Source organism: Bufo gargarizans, chromosome 3 (genome assembly GCF_014858855.1).
Source record: "Bufo gargarizans isolate SCDJY-AF-19 chromosome 3, ASM1485885v1, whole genome shotgun sequence".
Lineage (NCBI taxonomy): Eukaryota > Metazoa > Chordata > Amphibia > Anura > Bufonidae > Bufo > Bufo gargarizans.
The window spans coordinates 403,269,266-403,283,143 of NC_058082.1; the positions used below are offsets into that span (position 1 = coordinate 403,269,266).

A 13,878-nucleotide genomic window follows, 5' to 3' on the forward strand; every position below is an offset into this window, starting at 1 on the left:
TTCAAATAGCTCTGATATAGCAGAAACCACTAAATTATGAAATTGCTAAATTGGGAATTGTACTTCAACCCAGAACAAAAAATGTGCTTTGACGGACACTAAATATCTTGCCCAGCAACAACAGTACACCGGTGGGTAACGAGAGATTTAGAGGGAATTAAATTTGAGGCCTAGTATTTAGGCGCTGGGTCACCGGTATGGATTTAGTGACAGAATTAGACTTGGAAATACACAGTAGCGGGTGTGTGTGAAGTTATTCTGAATGACCCTATGTGCACCTTCAATATTATATACCCTTTTTGGGATAGATTTCAAATAGCTCTGATATAGCAGGAACCACTAAATTATGAAATTGCTAAATTGGGAATTGTACTTCAACCCAGAACAAAAAATGTGCTTTGACGGGCACTAAATAACTTTCCCAGCTACAACAGGACAACGGTAACGAGAGATTTAGAGGGATTTAAATTTGAGGCCTAGTATTTAGGCGCTGGGTGACAGGTATGGGTTTAGTGACAGAATTAGACTTGGAAATACACAGTAGCGGGTGTGTGTGAAGTTATTCTGAATGACCCTATGTGCACCTTCAATATTATATACCCTTTTAGGGATAGATTTCAAATAGCTCTGATATAGCAGAAACCACTAAATTATGAAATTGCTAAATTGGGAATTGTACTTCAACCCAGAACAAAAAATGTGCTTTGACGGACACTAAATATCTTGCCCAGCAACAACAGTACACCGGTGGGTAACGAGAGATTTAGAGGGAATTAAATTTGAGGCCTAGTATTTAGGCGCTGGGTCACCGGTATGGATTTAGTGACAGAATTAGACTTGGAAATACACAGTAGCGGGTGTGTGTGAAGTTACTCTGAATGACCCTATGTGCACCTTCAATATTATATACCCTTTTTGGGATAGATTTCAAAGAGCTCTGATATAGCAGGAACCACTAAATTATGAAATTGCTAAATTGAGAATTGTATTTCAACCCAGAACAAGAAATGTGCTTGAACGGACACTAAATAACTCGCCCAGCTACAGCACTAGGGACAGATTTAGCTGGATATAAATTTGAGGCCTAGTATTTAGGCGCTGGGTGACCGGTATGGATTTAGTGACAGAATTAGACTGGGATATGGCCAAAAAATGAACAGACTATTGCTGGTTAAATGCACTTGGTGTGACAGCTTCACCCTGATGTAGGCTTTAGCCAAAAAACAACCACACCATTGAGGGTTAAATGCACTTGGTGACAGGCGCAGCTTGCCCCTGATTTTGTATATGGCCAAAAAATGAACAGACTATTGCTGGTTAAATGCACTTGGTGTGACAGCTTCACCCTGATGTAGGCTTTAGCCAAAAAACAACCACACCATTGAGGGTTAAATGCACTTGGTGACAGGCGCAGCTTGCCCCTGATTTTGTATATGGCCAAAAAATGAACAGACTATTGCTGGTTAAATGCACTTGGTGTGACAGCTTCACCCTGATGTAGGCTTTAGCCAAAAAACAACCACACCATTGAGGGTTAAATGCACTTGGTGACAGGCGCAGCTTGCCCCTGATTTTGTATATGGCCAAAAAATGAACAGACTATTGCTGGTTAAATGCACTTGGTGTGACAGCTTCACCCTGATGTAGGCTTTAGCCAAAAAACAACCACACCATTGAGGGTTAAATGCACTTGGTCGCAGCTTGTGCTGGCGCACCACAAGACACAAAATGGCCGCCGATCACCCCAGAAAAATGAGACTGACAAACGGTCTGTGCAGCCTAAAAACAGTGAGCAATTGAGGATCAGCAGCTCAATGATCCACAGCTGCAGATCGATCAGTTAATCAAGTCCTTTGGAGGAGTTAATCTGCCTAATCTCGCCCTACTGTCGCAGCCGCAACCTCTCCCTACGCTAATCAGAGCAGAGTGACGGGCGGCGCTATGTGACTCCAGCTTAAATAGAGGCTGGGTCACATGGTGCTCTGGCCAATCACAGCCATGCCAATAGTAGGCATGGCTGTGATGGCCTCTTGGGGCAAGTAGTATGACGCTTGTTGATTGGCTGCTTTGCAGCCTTTCAAAAAGCGCCAAGAAAGCGTCACAAAAGCGCGAAGAAAGCGACGAACACCGAACCCGAACCCGGACTTTTACGAAAATGTCCGGGTTCGGGTCCGTGTCACGGACACCCCAAAATTCGGTACGAACCCGAACTATACAGTTCGAGTTCGCTCATCCCTAGTGCAGACCCTTTCATTTTCAATGAGGCTGCAAAAGATGCGGACAGCACACAGTGTGCTGTCCGCATCTGCACTTCCGTTCCACGGCCCCGCCAAAAAATAGAACATGTCCTATTCTTGTCCGCAGTCATGGACAAGAAAAGACATTTCTATTATGGTGCTGGCCATGTGCGGTCTGCAAAATGCGGAACGCACATGGCTTGTATCCATGTTTTGCGGATCCGCAATTTACTTTGGCTTGTAACTCCTCCTCTTTTATTTTAGTAGTTTTTATGCCCTTCATTGAACAATAATTCCTAAGGATTTACATTTAAAAAAGCAGTGGTTACCACCACTCTTTCTTATCCACCTCAGTCATATTCATCTTTGAACCATTCATTTTCTGACAACCTAGTCTGCATTATGTCCTAACCATACCACTAAAACATCTCTCACCAAAGTTGTCATTGACCTATTAAGTACTAAATCTGAAGCATACTACAACATATTAATTTTAGTGTGTGTACAAATGTCAATCGCAAGAGAAGGGACAGCTGCTGCCAGACACCTCCAGGAGCACCTTATCTCCTGGGAGAACAAAAGGATCAGGCAAAAAAATTCACCCTATCCTTCCTTCCCCTGATATTATTTGTCGGGGGAGAGTCAGCAGCTACCCATACACATTACATTGTCCGCTGAACCACCATTGAAAAACTAAAGGAGGATTTGTATAGGACAATTTTTGGGCATATATCGGGAATGAATGTTCGTGTGAACGTTCGTTCCTGACAATCTGCCTGTCTAAAGGTGCAGCCAATCTTCTGATGAATGAGTAAAAAGCTCATTCATCAGGGGAAATTGTTGTTAGTGCTTGCAAGTAAATTATCATTTCTGGGCAGCAGATGGTGGTGATCTGCTGCCCAGAAACAATACAGTTGTATGAGGACGAGTCACCACTATTGCTACTCATACTGTGAAGTGATCGCTGCTTGTAAATTCAATGCTTCACCTCCACTGAGGGAGCAGCTGACTGTTGGGAAAATGTGCTTCCTTCCCGACAATCTGCTGCTCCTTTCCCCATCTAAATCCACCTTAAGCTGCCATTTGGCTTTCAATATCCTCTCCCAATCTTGAAACCCTGCTTGTGTTATTTGCTGTCTATCTGCTCCTTTCTTCCTCAAGCTTATTATGGACAAGACATTTTTTCTCTTTTACAATCTGTTCCCTCACCTAAGTTACTTCATCTGTTGACAACATCCCATCATCCAACCCTTTCCTCCATGGCTCACTGCTGCATAGGGATAATTTAATAATTAACTCTCCTCCCACTCAAATGTATACCTTATCCAGACAGATATAGACAGACCTATCAAGTCTTCTGCTTGACTTATCCATCTATCTCCTCATTCCTCAAATGTAGAGATGAGAAAATGAAACACATCGGTCAAAGAATTTGATTTGAGTCCAAAACAATTCTACCCAAATCAAAAGTACTCAAAATGGGCTGAAGATTGGTGTATGGCACTCTAAGTCTTCTAGTACTCATATTTTTTTCTTTTTTAATTATTTTGACTTTCTCCCCCCTCCCTTAAACTTTTTAACGCAAAGACAGTAATATTAATTAAAGTCATGACACTGACATATATAGCTATAGGTAACCACATGGTTGACAGTGTTGACTGGTAGGCTGCTAAGCTGACTGTCCATTCTTTGTATACACTGCTCCTGAGGAAGAGGGAATAATGGACACCTGAAATGCATTGAGCCATATATTATCGTCAATAAAGTGATTGATTTGAAGCCTTGCCCTCAATCTTCACCATTCTACATGCAATCCTGGCCGGGGGGGTTCAAAGTCTTGCAGGTATCTTGAGTTTATCCTGCAGACCACCCCCCAAAGAAGTGAGTGCATATTTTACTTTTAAGTGTCTTGAATAGTTTTTGGAACTTGCAGTATCGTCTTAGTATTATGATAACAGCTGATACCATCGCACTTTGATCCATATAGTAGATATCGGAGGCCATTTTATATTGTTACTTCGGGTCTTACCGCTCACTTATCACTTGATGTATATATACAGTACAGACCAAAAGTTCGGACACACCTTCTCATTCAAAATGTTTTCTTTATTTTCATGACTATGAAAATCGTAGATTCACACTGAAGGCATCAAAACTATGAATTAACACATGTGGAATTATATACATAACAGTCTTGAAGGAGTTCCCAGAGATGCTTAGCACTTGTTGGCCCTTTTGCCTTCACTCTGCTGTCCAGCTCTGTTGCCTGTCCTTAGCAGTGGTTTCCTAGCAGATATTCTACCATGAAGGCCTGATTCACACAGTCTCCTCTTAACAGAGATGTGTCTGCTGCTAGAACTCTGTGTGTCATTGACCTGGTCTCTAATCTGAGCTGCTGTTAACCTGCGATTTCTGAGGCTGGTGACTCGGATGAACTAATCCTCCGCAGAAGAGGTGACTCTTGGTCTTCCTTTCCCGGGGCGGTCCGCATGTGAGCCAGTTTCTTTGTAGCGCTTGATGGTTTTTGTGACTGCACTTGGGGACACTTTCAAAGTTTTCCCAATTTTTCGGACTGACTGACCTTCATTTCTTAAAGTAATGATAGTCACTTTTCTTTTTTTACTTAGCTGATTTTTTCTAGCCATAATACAAATTCTAACAGTCTATTCAGTAGGACTATCAGCTGTGTGTCCACCTGACTTCTCCACAACGCAACTGATGGTCCCAACCCCATTTATAAGGCAAGAAATCCCACTTATTAAACCTGACAGGTCACACCTGTGAAGTGAAAACCATTTCAGGTAACTACCTCTTGAAGCTTATCAAGAGAATGCCAAGAGTGTGCAAAGCAGTAATCAAAGCAAAAGGTGGCTACTTTGAAGAACCTAGAATATGACATATTATTAGTTGTTCACACTTTTTTGTCATGTATATAATTCCACAAGTGTTAATTCATAGTTTTGATGCCTTCAGTGTGAATCTACAATTTTCATAGTCATGAAAATAAAGAAAACATTTTGAATGAGAAGGTGTGTCCAAACTTTTGGTCTGTACTGTGTATATATATATATATATATATATATATACATATATATATATTTAATCACCGTGACATATTCCATCTTTTAGAGGCTATAATACTCTCTTGGCTATCCACTAAGCTCCAGGCTAAATTTCAAACCTGTGATTTCTCTTTCTATGAATACAGGGAGTGGCGCTTTACTATTGGTCTTTTTAGTAGACAGATAATACGCTTGGTGAAGTGATTCTTATCCATTATCTGTTTTCTATCTGCTATTTCTGCAAAGCATTGCCCGGGGTCATATGATCCTCCATCTTCATCTTCCCTGCCATGTTTCCCTCGCTATTGTACTGGATTTTGCTGCTGATTTGCCCAAAACAGATGGCCAAAACTTTGAATTCTTTTTGGAAATTCTTGAAGAATCAAGTTAATTTAGAATTGATTTGTTTTTCCTATTTAGAGAATATGATTAGAGATGAGCGAATTTTTCAAAAATGCGATTCGCTGGTTCGCCTAATTTTTGGGGAAAAATTTGGTTCAATCCGAATTTATTTGCGGCAAATTACATTAAAAAAACGCCTATTTCCTGGCTGCAGAGAGCCTTTATAGTGGTGTAGAACAACGTGCCTTGCAGTAACATGCATAGGCAGTCTGCTTTGGTAGTGAAATAATACTGTGAGTCCGTATGACATGCAGATGACAGGGGTCACTCTTAGAATCACTGCACACTTATTTGGGCACTCACGGGGCAAAAACTGACCAAATAACTCAAGTATGAACTCAGCCTTACAGGTCGATGTCAGCGTCAAGAAGAAGCGCACTCCTTTTACACCGTCATCAGCTGATTCCACATAGATGTCTACAGAATCTATTCTATTAAACTTTTAGAGTAGAGTCCCCTGACAGTGGAGAGGGTGTCAGCATTAAGTTTGTGTCGACATCACTGATTATTTTGCCTTTCCTCTGATCTGACAGAACAATAACCTACAAAAAATGGATCCTGTTAGTGGAGCATCCGCTTTCACTCGGTCATCATTTGGTCAGTAATTCATCAGTATTGCTAATGGCAAAAAATAAAATAAAAAAACAGGAGTGGATCCAAAACAGATGACACGTGAACAGAATATTTGCAAGTCTTCTGTGTTTTGTACCTACTCCTGCTTTTGGCTACCAAATAACAAGCTAATTCTGATGGGACCATACAGGCCTTACAGCTGCTACACAGACAGGATCCATTGTGCATCTCATTTTGCCTTCCTTCTGACAGATCAGATGAAGGGTCAAATAAATGATGATGTCAGCCAAGCCAAAAGGCTAAATAGTAGCCCCGTCATAAAGTAGGGAGGGTGGGAACAGCATGAGAATTCCACAGAGTCACCCTATAACATAGCAGTGAGGTGAAAGCAGCATGAGGAGACCACAGGGTGGCCCAATGACAGAGTCTGTAGCTGGTGGCAGCATCAGTAAGAGGCCACAGAGTGGCACAATGACAGTGTGGAGGTGGCGGCAGCATGAGAAGACCACAGAGTGGCAAGGTGACATAGTGTGGAGGTGGCAGCAGCATGAGGAGACCACAGAGTGGCAAGGTGACATATTGTGGAGGTGTAAGCGGCATGAGGAGACCACAGAGTGGCCAAACCACACAATCTGTATGTGGCGGGGCAGCATCAGGAGGCCGCAGAGTGGCACAATGACAGAATGTGGAGGTGGCGGCAGCATCAGAAGACCACAGAGTGGCAAGGTGACATAGTGTGGAGGTGGCAACAGCATTAGGAGGGCACAGAGTGGATCCAAAACAGAGATGACACGTGAACGGAATATTTGCAAATCGTCTGTGTTTTGTACTCACTCCTGCTTTTGGCTACCAAATCACAAGCCAATTCTGTAGGTGGTGGCAGCATCAGGAGGCCGCAGAGTGGCACAATGACAGATAGTGGAGGTGGCGGCACATCAGGAGGCCACAGAGTGGCACAATGACAGAATGTGGATGTGGTGGCGGCATCAAAAGACCGCAGAGTGGCAAGGTGACATAGTGTGGAGGTGGCGGCAGCATTAGGAGGCCACAGAGTGGCAATGTGACACAGTACGGAGGTGGGTCGCAATACCACTACCCGCTGAAGATGGTGAGTGAAAGAAGGGGCACTTGGCATCAGATGTGTGGCATCACGTGGGTAGCAGCATCAGAATAGTAGCTGAGGCAGATAGCCAGAAGAAACCAGTCTCTTTTGTCAAGGTGTTGGTGTGGCACCATGGATGATCTAGTCTGATGCATCAGTAATTGGTGGGTGGAAATCCTGGCTGATCCATGACTGATTCTTCTTGACAAAGGTCAGTCTCTCCACATTTTGGGTGGACAGACGAGATCTTCTTGGGGAAACTATGGCCCTCGCTGCAATAAACACCCGCTCTGATGCCACACTACTATAGGTGAGTAGTTTTTTCACTATGCGGGTGAAGAAAGCTGCTCATCAGCGACTGTACACTCAGGCTGCTGCTGATGGAGCTGGTACTGCTCCTGCCACCCCACCCCCTCCCAGCAGCCACGGCAGTGGAACGTAAGCGCAGAGGGCCCCACCAGTCAGACCTGCAAGAGGAAGGTTGATGTTGCAGATAGGCAGCAGCCAACTTACTACATAGGATGTCTCTCTCATCACCTTGTAGCTCCTCTAGCTACTCCTGTTCCTCCTCTCCTGTCACCTGTGTAGAAATACCACCCATTTCGCTACACATTTCTTGTGCTCCAATGTCCTCCTCCTCCTCCAGTTCAGCCCCCACAGGGCTCATGTGGCCTTGAGATCTAGGCGCCAAGTCTCCAGAATCTGTTCCAGGACATAAAGCAGTGGAATGACATTGTTCATCCCGTAGTCCTGGCGACTGACAAATACTGTGAAAGGGTCTGAGCAAATGGCAGGTGTCACGCATGAGCTGCCACTGGCTGACATCAAAGTTACACAGGGCGATGCTCCTGTCCGCTTGGATCATCAGGAAATCGTTTATGGTCTTTCTCTGTTCATACAGCTGGTCCAACATATGGAGGGTGGAATTCCAATGGGTGGAAACGTTGCATATCAGCCTATGTTTGGGAATGCCATTCTGCCACTGCAGAGGGTGTGCGTTCCTGGGCATTTTTAGGATGTCTTGAACATGGGTGGAAGAACCACTTGACAACCAGATTTAACACAGCGCCGACACAATGCTCTTCCCGTTGTCAGTCACCAAGGATCTGATTTTCAGTTGTCACGGAGAAAGCCAGGATTCGATTTCTTGCTGAAGGACATGGAGCAGTTCCTCCCCTGTGTGACTCCGTTCGCCCAGGCAAACGAGGTGCAGAACAGCTTGATACTGCCGTGCCCTGCATTTGTGGTATGCTGGAGGGGCACTGTGAATTGTCCCTGCAGTGAAGGCTGAGGACACGGTGGAGGATGAGGAAGCTGAGGCGGACATTGTTGCTGAACAATTGGCGTGGCAACATGGAGGCGGAAGCGGCATCACCTGGCCAAGTTGCTGTTGTGGCTGTGCAGGAACCACATTGCCTACAGCATATAATACGTCTCGCGGTGAGGGGACAGAAAAGGACAGAGGCAGGTTGACGGCAGGTGAGGGCACAGGGCCTGCTCCCAGGCCATGCCAACTAAGGTTTGTGTCTGACAAACCCATTGACTCTTGGCTGGGGGTGTCCGATGTCACTTGTGACAAAGTAGAAGATTGAGTCAACCATTCAAGAACCGCTGGGTTGCTGGTCACGACACGACCACTAGCTGACACTGGGAGCTCAGGCCTCTCGTAGTGACCCCTGCTGCCACGACCTCTTACTCTGCTGCGACCTCTGCCTATGCCAGAAACATTTAGGCCTCTGCTACTCCCTTGTGCAGGGCCTGGCACTTCTCTGCCTGACATACTGTTAGATAAAATAACCAAATGTTAGATCAAATATTTTTTATTTCACCACTTATACACAGCAAACAGGGCTTTAGAACATATCACTGCACCGCTAAACGGAAAATAAGCCCTCATTTTTTTAAACTGTTACAGAACAACTTTTCAACAGATAAGTGCAATGCAGGACGGCAAATATATTTTTATTTTGCCAGTAATACACGGCAAGCTGGGCTGTAAAATATCTCACTTCACCGCTGAACGGCAGTTAGGCCCTATTTTTTTTCTATTTTTACACTACACAAAAGGCTTTTCAACAGATAAGTGCAACGATGAACGGCGAATATATTTTTATTTTGCCATTAATACACGGCAAACTTGGCTATAGAGTATAGCACTGCACTGCAGAAGGGCAATTAGGCCCTAGGTTTTTTACACTTTTACAGAACAAACAGGCTTTTCAACAGATAAGTACAATGCAGGACGGTGAATATAGTTTTATTTTGCCAGTAATATATGGAAAACTGGGCTGTAAAATATCTCACTGCACCGCTAAACAGCAATTAGGCCCTAATTTCTTTCTCTTTTTACACTACACAAAATTATTTTCAACACATAAGTGCAACAATGAATGCAGAATATCTTTTTATTTCGCCAGTAATACATGGCAAACTGGGCTTTACAGTATAGCACTGCACCACACAAGAGGAATTAGGACCTAGTTTATTTACACTTTACAGAACACAACAGGCTTTTCAACAGATAATTGCAGCGCAGGACGGCAAATATATTTTTATTTCGCTAGTAATACACGCAAAGTAGGCTGTAAAATATCTCACTGCAACGCTTAATGGCAATTAGGCCCAATTTTTTTTTCTCTTTTTACATTACACAAAATGCTTTCCAACAGATACAGTTAGTGCAATGATGAACAACGAATATATTTTTTTTTCGCCAGTAATACACGGCAACTTGGGCTTTAGAGTATAGCACTGCACCGCACAAGTGCAATTAGGCCCTATTTTTTTTTTACTTTTACAGAACACAACAGGCTTTTCAACAGCTACAGACGTGGACAAAATTGTTGGTACCCTTTGGTCAATGAAAGAAAAAGTCACAATGGTCACAGAAATAACTTTAATCTGACAAAAGTAATAATAAATTAAAATTCTATAAATGTTAACCAATGAAAGTCAGACATTGTTTTTCAACCATGCTTCAACAGAATTATGTAAAAAAATAAACTCATGAAACAGGCATGGACAAAAATGATGGTACCCCTAGAAAACACAGAACATAATGTGACCAAAGGGACATGTTAATTCAAGGTGTGTCCACTAATTAGCATCACAGGTGTCTACAACCTTGTAATCAGCCATTGGGCCTATATATATGGCTCCAGGTAATCACTGTGTTGTTTGGTGATATGGTGTGTACCACACTCGACATGGACCAGAGGAAGCAAAGGAAAGAGCTGTCTCAAGAGATCAGAAAGAAAATTATAGACAAGCATGTTAAAGGTAAAGGCTATAAGACCATCTCCAAGCAACTAGATGTTCCTGTGAGTACAGTTGCACATATTATTCATAAGTTTAAGATCCATGGGACTGTAGCCAACCTCCCTGGACGTGGCCGCAGGAGGAAAATTGATGACAAATCTAAGAGACGGATAATCCGAATGGTAACAAAAGAGCCTAGAAAGACTTCTAAAGAGATTCAAGGTGAACTTCATGCTCAAGGAACATCAGTGTCAGATCGCACCATCCGTCGTTGTTTGAGCCAAAGTGGACTACATGGGAGACGACCAAGGAGGACACCATTGTTGAAAACGAATCATAAAAAAGCAAGACTGGAATATGCCAAACTACATGTTGACAAGCCACAAAGCTTCTGGGAGAATGTCCTGTGGACAGATGAGACAAAAATCGAAGTTTTTGCCAAGGCACATCAGCTGTATGTTCACAGACGAAAAAATGAAGCATATCAAGAAAAGAACACTGTCCCTACTGTGAAACATGGAGGAGGCTCTGTTATGTTCTGGGGCTGCTTTGCTGCGTCTGGCACAGGGTGTCTTGAATCTGTGCAGGGTACAATGAAATCTCAAGACTATCAAGGAATTCTAGAGAGAAATGTACTAGCCAGTGTCAGAAAGCTTGGTCTCAGTCGCAGGTCATGGGTCTTGCAACAGGACAATGACCCAAAACACACCGCTAAAAACACCCAAGAATGGCTAAGAGGAAAAAATTGGACTATTCTAAAGTGGCCTTCTATGAGCCCTGACCTCAATCCTATTGAGCATCTTTGGAAGGAGCTGAAACATGCAGTCTGGAAAAGGCACCCTTCAAACCGGACACAACTGGAGCAGTTTGCTCATGAGGAGTGGGCCAAAATACCTGCTGAGAGGTGCAGATGTCTCATTGACAGTTACAGGAAGCGTTTGATTGCAGTGATTGCCTCAAAAGGTTGCGCAACAAAATATTAAGTTAGGGGTACCATCATTTTTGTCCATGCCTGTTTCATGAGTTTATTTTTTTACATAATTCTGTTGAAGCATGGTTGAAAAACAATGTCTGACTTTCATTGGTTAACATTTATAGAATTTTAATTTATTATTACTTTTGTCAGATTAAAGTTATTTCTGTGACCATTGTGACTTTTTCTTTCATTGACCAAAGGGTACCAACAATTTTGTCCACGTCTGTAAGTGCAAAGCAGAGCGGCGAATATATTTTTATTTTGCCAGTAATACACGACAAACAGAGCTGTAGAATATATCACTGCACCGCAGAGCGGCAAATAGGCCCTAATTTGTTTCTAGTTTTACACAAAAGGCTTTTCAATAGATAAGTGCAACGATGAACGGCAAATATATTTTTATTTCGCCACTAAAATACGGCAAACTGGGCTTTAGAATATATCACTGCACCGCTGAGCGGCAAAGATATTTTTCCTTTTTACACTAATACATGCATAAAAGGGTTTTAAAGGGTTTCTGTCATCAGAAAAATCGTTATGTAGCTGGCTGACATTAGCGATGTGCTAATGTCAGCAGAACATAACTGTATGACTTATATCTCCCTGCCTGCCACCGTTCACGCTAAATAATGACTTTTATAATATGCAAATGAGCCTGTAGGTGCTAGTGGGGCGCTGCTGCAGCACCTAGAGGCTCCGTCCTCTCACCGTTTGGCACGCCCTTGTAAAGGTGATTGACATCCTCGGTCTCCTCCATGCCCCGCAAATCCTGCGCCTGCGCCATCCATTTTAGTATTAGGCACAGGTACAGTGAGTGAAGGACGGCAGGAGGCAAGCGTCCTTCACTCACTGCGCCTAATACTTTGCGGGGATTTGAGGGGCATGAGAGGATGGAGCCCCTAGGTGCTGCAGCAGCGCCCCACTAGCACCTAGAGGCTCATTTGCATATTATAAAAGTCATTATTTAGCGTGAACGGCGGCAGGCAGGGAGATACAAGTCATACAGTTAAGTTCTGCTGACATTAGCACATCGCTAATGTCAGCCAGCTACATAACGATTCTTCTGATGACAGAAACCCTTTAAAGCAGATAACTGCACCACTAGGTGACAAAGAAATATTTTCTTTTTCCAAGACTACACGCAAAAAAAGGGCTTTAAAATAGATAACTGCACCTCTTAGCGGCAAAGATATTTTTTCCTTTTTTCACTAATACATGCAAAAAAGGGTTTTAAAAAAGATAACTGCACCTCTAGGCGGCAAAGATATTTTTCCTTTTTCCACTAATACACACAAAAAATGGCTTTAAAACAGATAACTGCACCGCTGAGTGGCAAATATATTTTTCCTTTTTCCACTAATATACAGAAAAAGGGCCTTAGAACATATAACTGCACCACTGAGCGGCAAATATTTTTTACTTTTGCCCCTAATACATGATAAAAAGGGCTGTAATTTTCGCACTTCACCACACAACGGCTAACAAGCCAAAAAATGCTTTAGAACATATAACTGCACCGCACTAGGGCAAAAAAAAAAAATGTAGAAATAAACCCTGTTAATGCCTGTATTAAACAGCACTTGCACCCTAAGGCCGAATGCACACGTGGAACCACTGGCTGGATTCCTGCTGAGAGCAGGAGCGCACGGCGTCATTGTTTGCTATGACGCCGCGCGCTTCCTGCTGCCGCCGCAGTACAGTAATACACTGGTATAGATCATACCAGTGTATTACTGTATTGGCAGCAGGAAGCGCACGGCGTCATAGCAACCAATGATGCCACGCGCTCCTGCTCTCAGCAGGAATCCAGCCCGTGGTTCCACGGACCGCTCACAGCCGTGAAACACGGCTGTGTGCATTCGGCCTAATAAGAATGGTTTGCTGGAATTACAGAGCTATATAATGGCAATTTGTATCCCTGGTACTAATCAAATTTTTCCTGAAATTCAGAATGAATTCTACTTCGTCAGCTTTGATTCGCTCATCTCTAAATATGATCTCAAATCCTAATCTTAAAGGGCATCTGTCAGCAGATTTGTACCTATGTAACTGGCTGTCCTGTTGCATGTGCGCTTGGAAGCTGAAGGCATCTGTGTTGGTCCCATCTTCATATGTGCCCGGATTGCTGAAGTTTTAATATATGCAAATGAGCCTCTAGGAGCAACGGGGGCCTCAGCTATCTCCGCAGCTGCCACTTTGATTGACAGGACCAGGTGTGAATGTTTTCACTGCCTGGCCCTGTCAATCAAAGTGAAAAATAGGGTTGCC

The 13,878-nt window shown here is 43.3% G+C and overlaps 1 protein-coding gene across 2 annotated transcripts in view; it reads right to left on the bottom strand.

The window, feature by feature from the left end:
• Positions 1 to 13,878, bottom strand: part of CAMK1G (calcium/calmodulin dependent protein kinase IG) — a 189,012-nt gene that overhangs the window by 58,352 nt on the left and 116,782 nt on the right. The window lies entirely within an intron of this gene.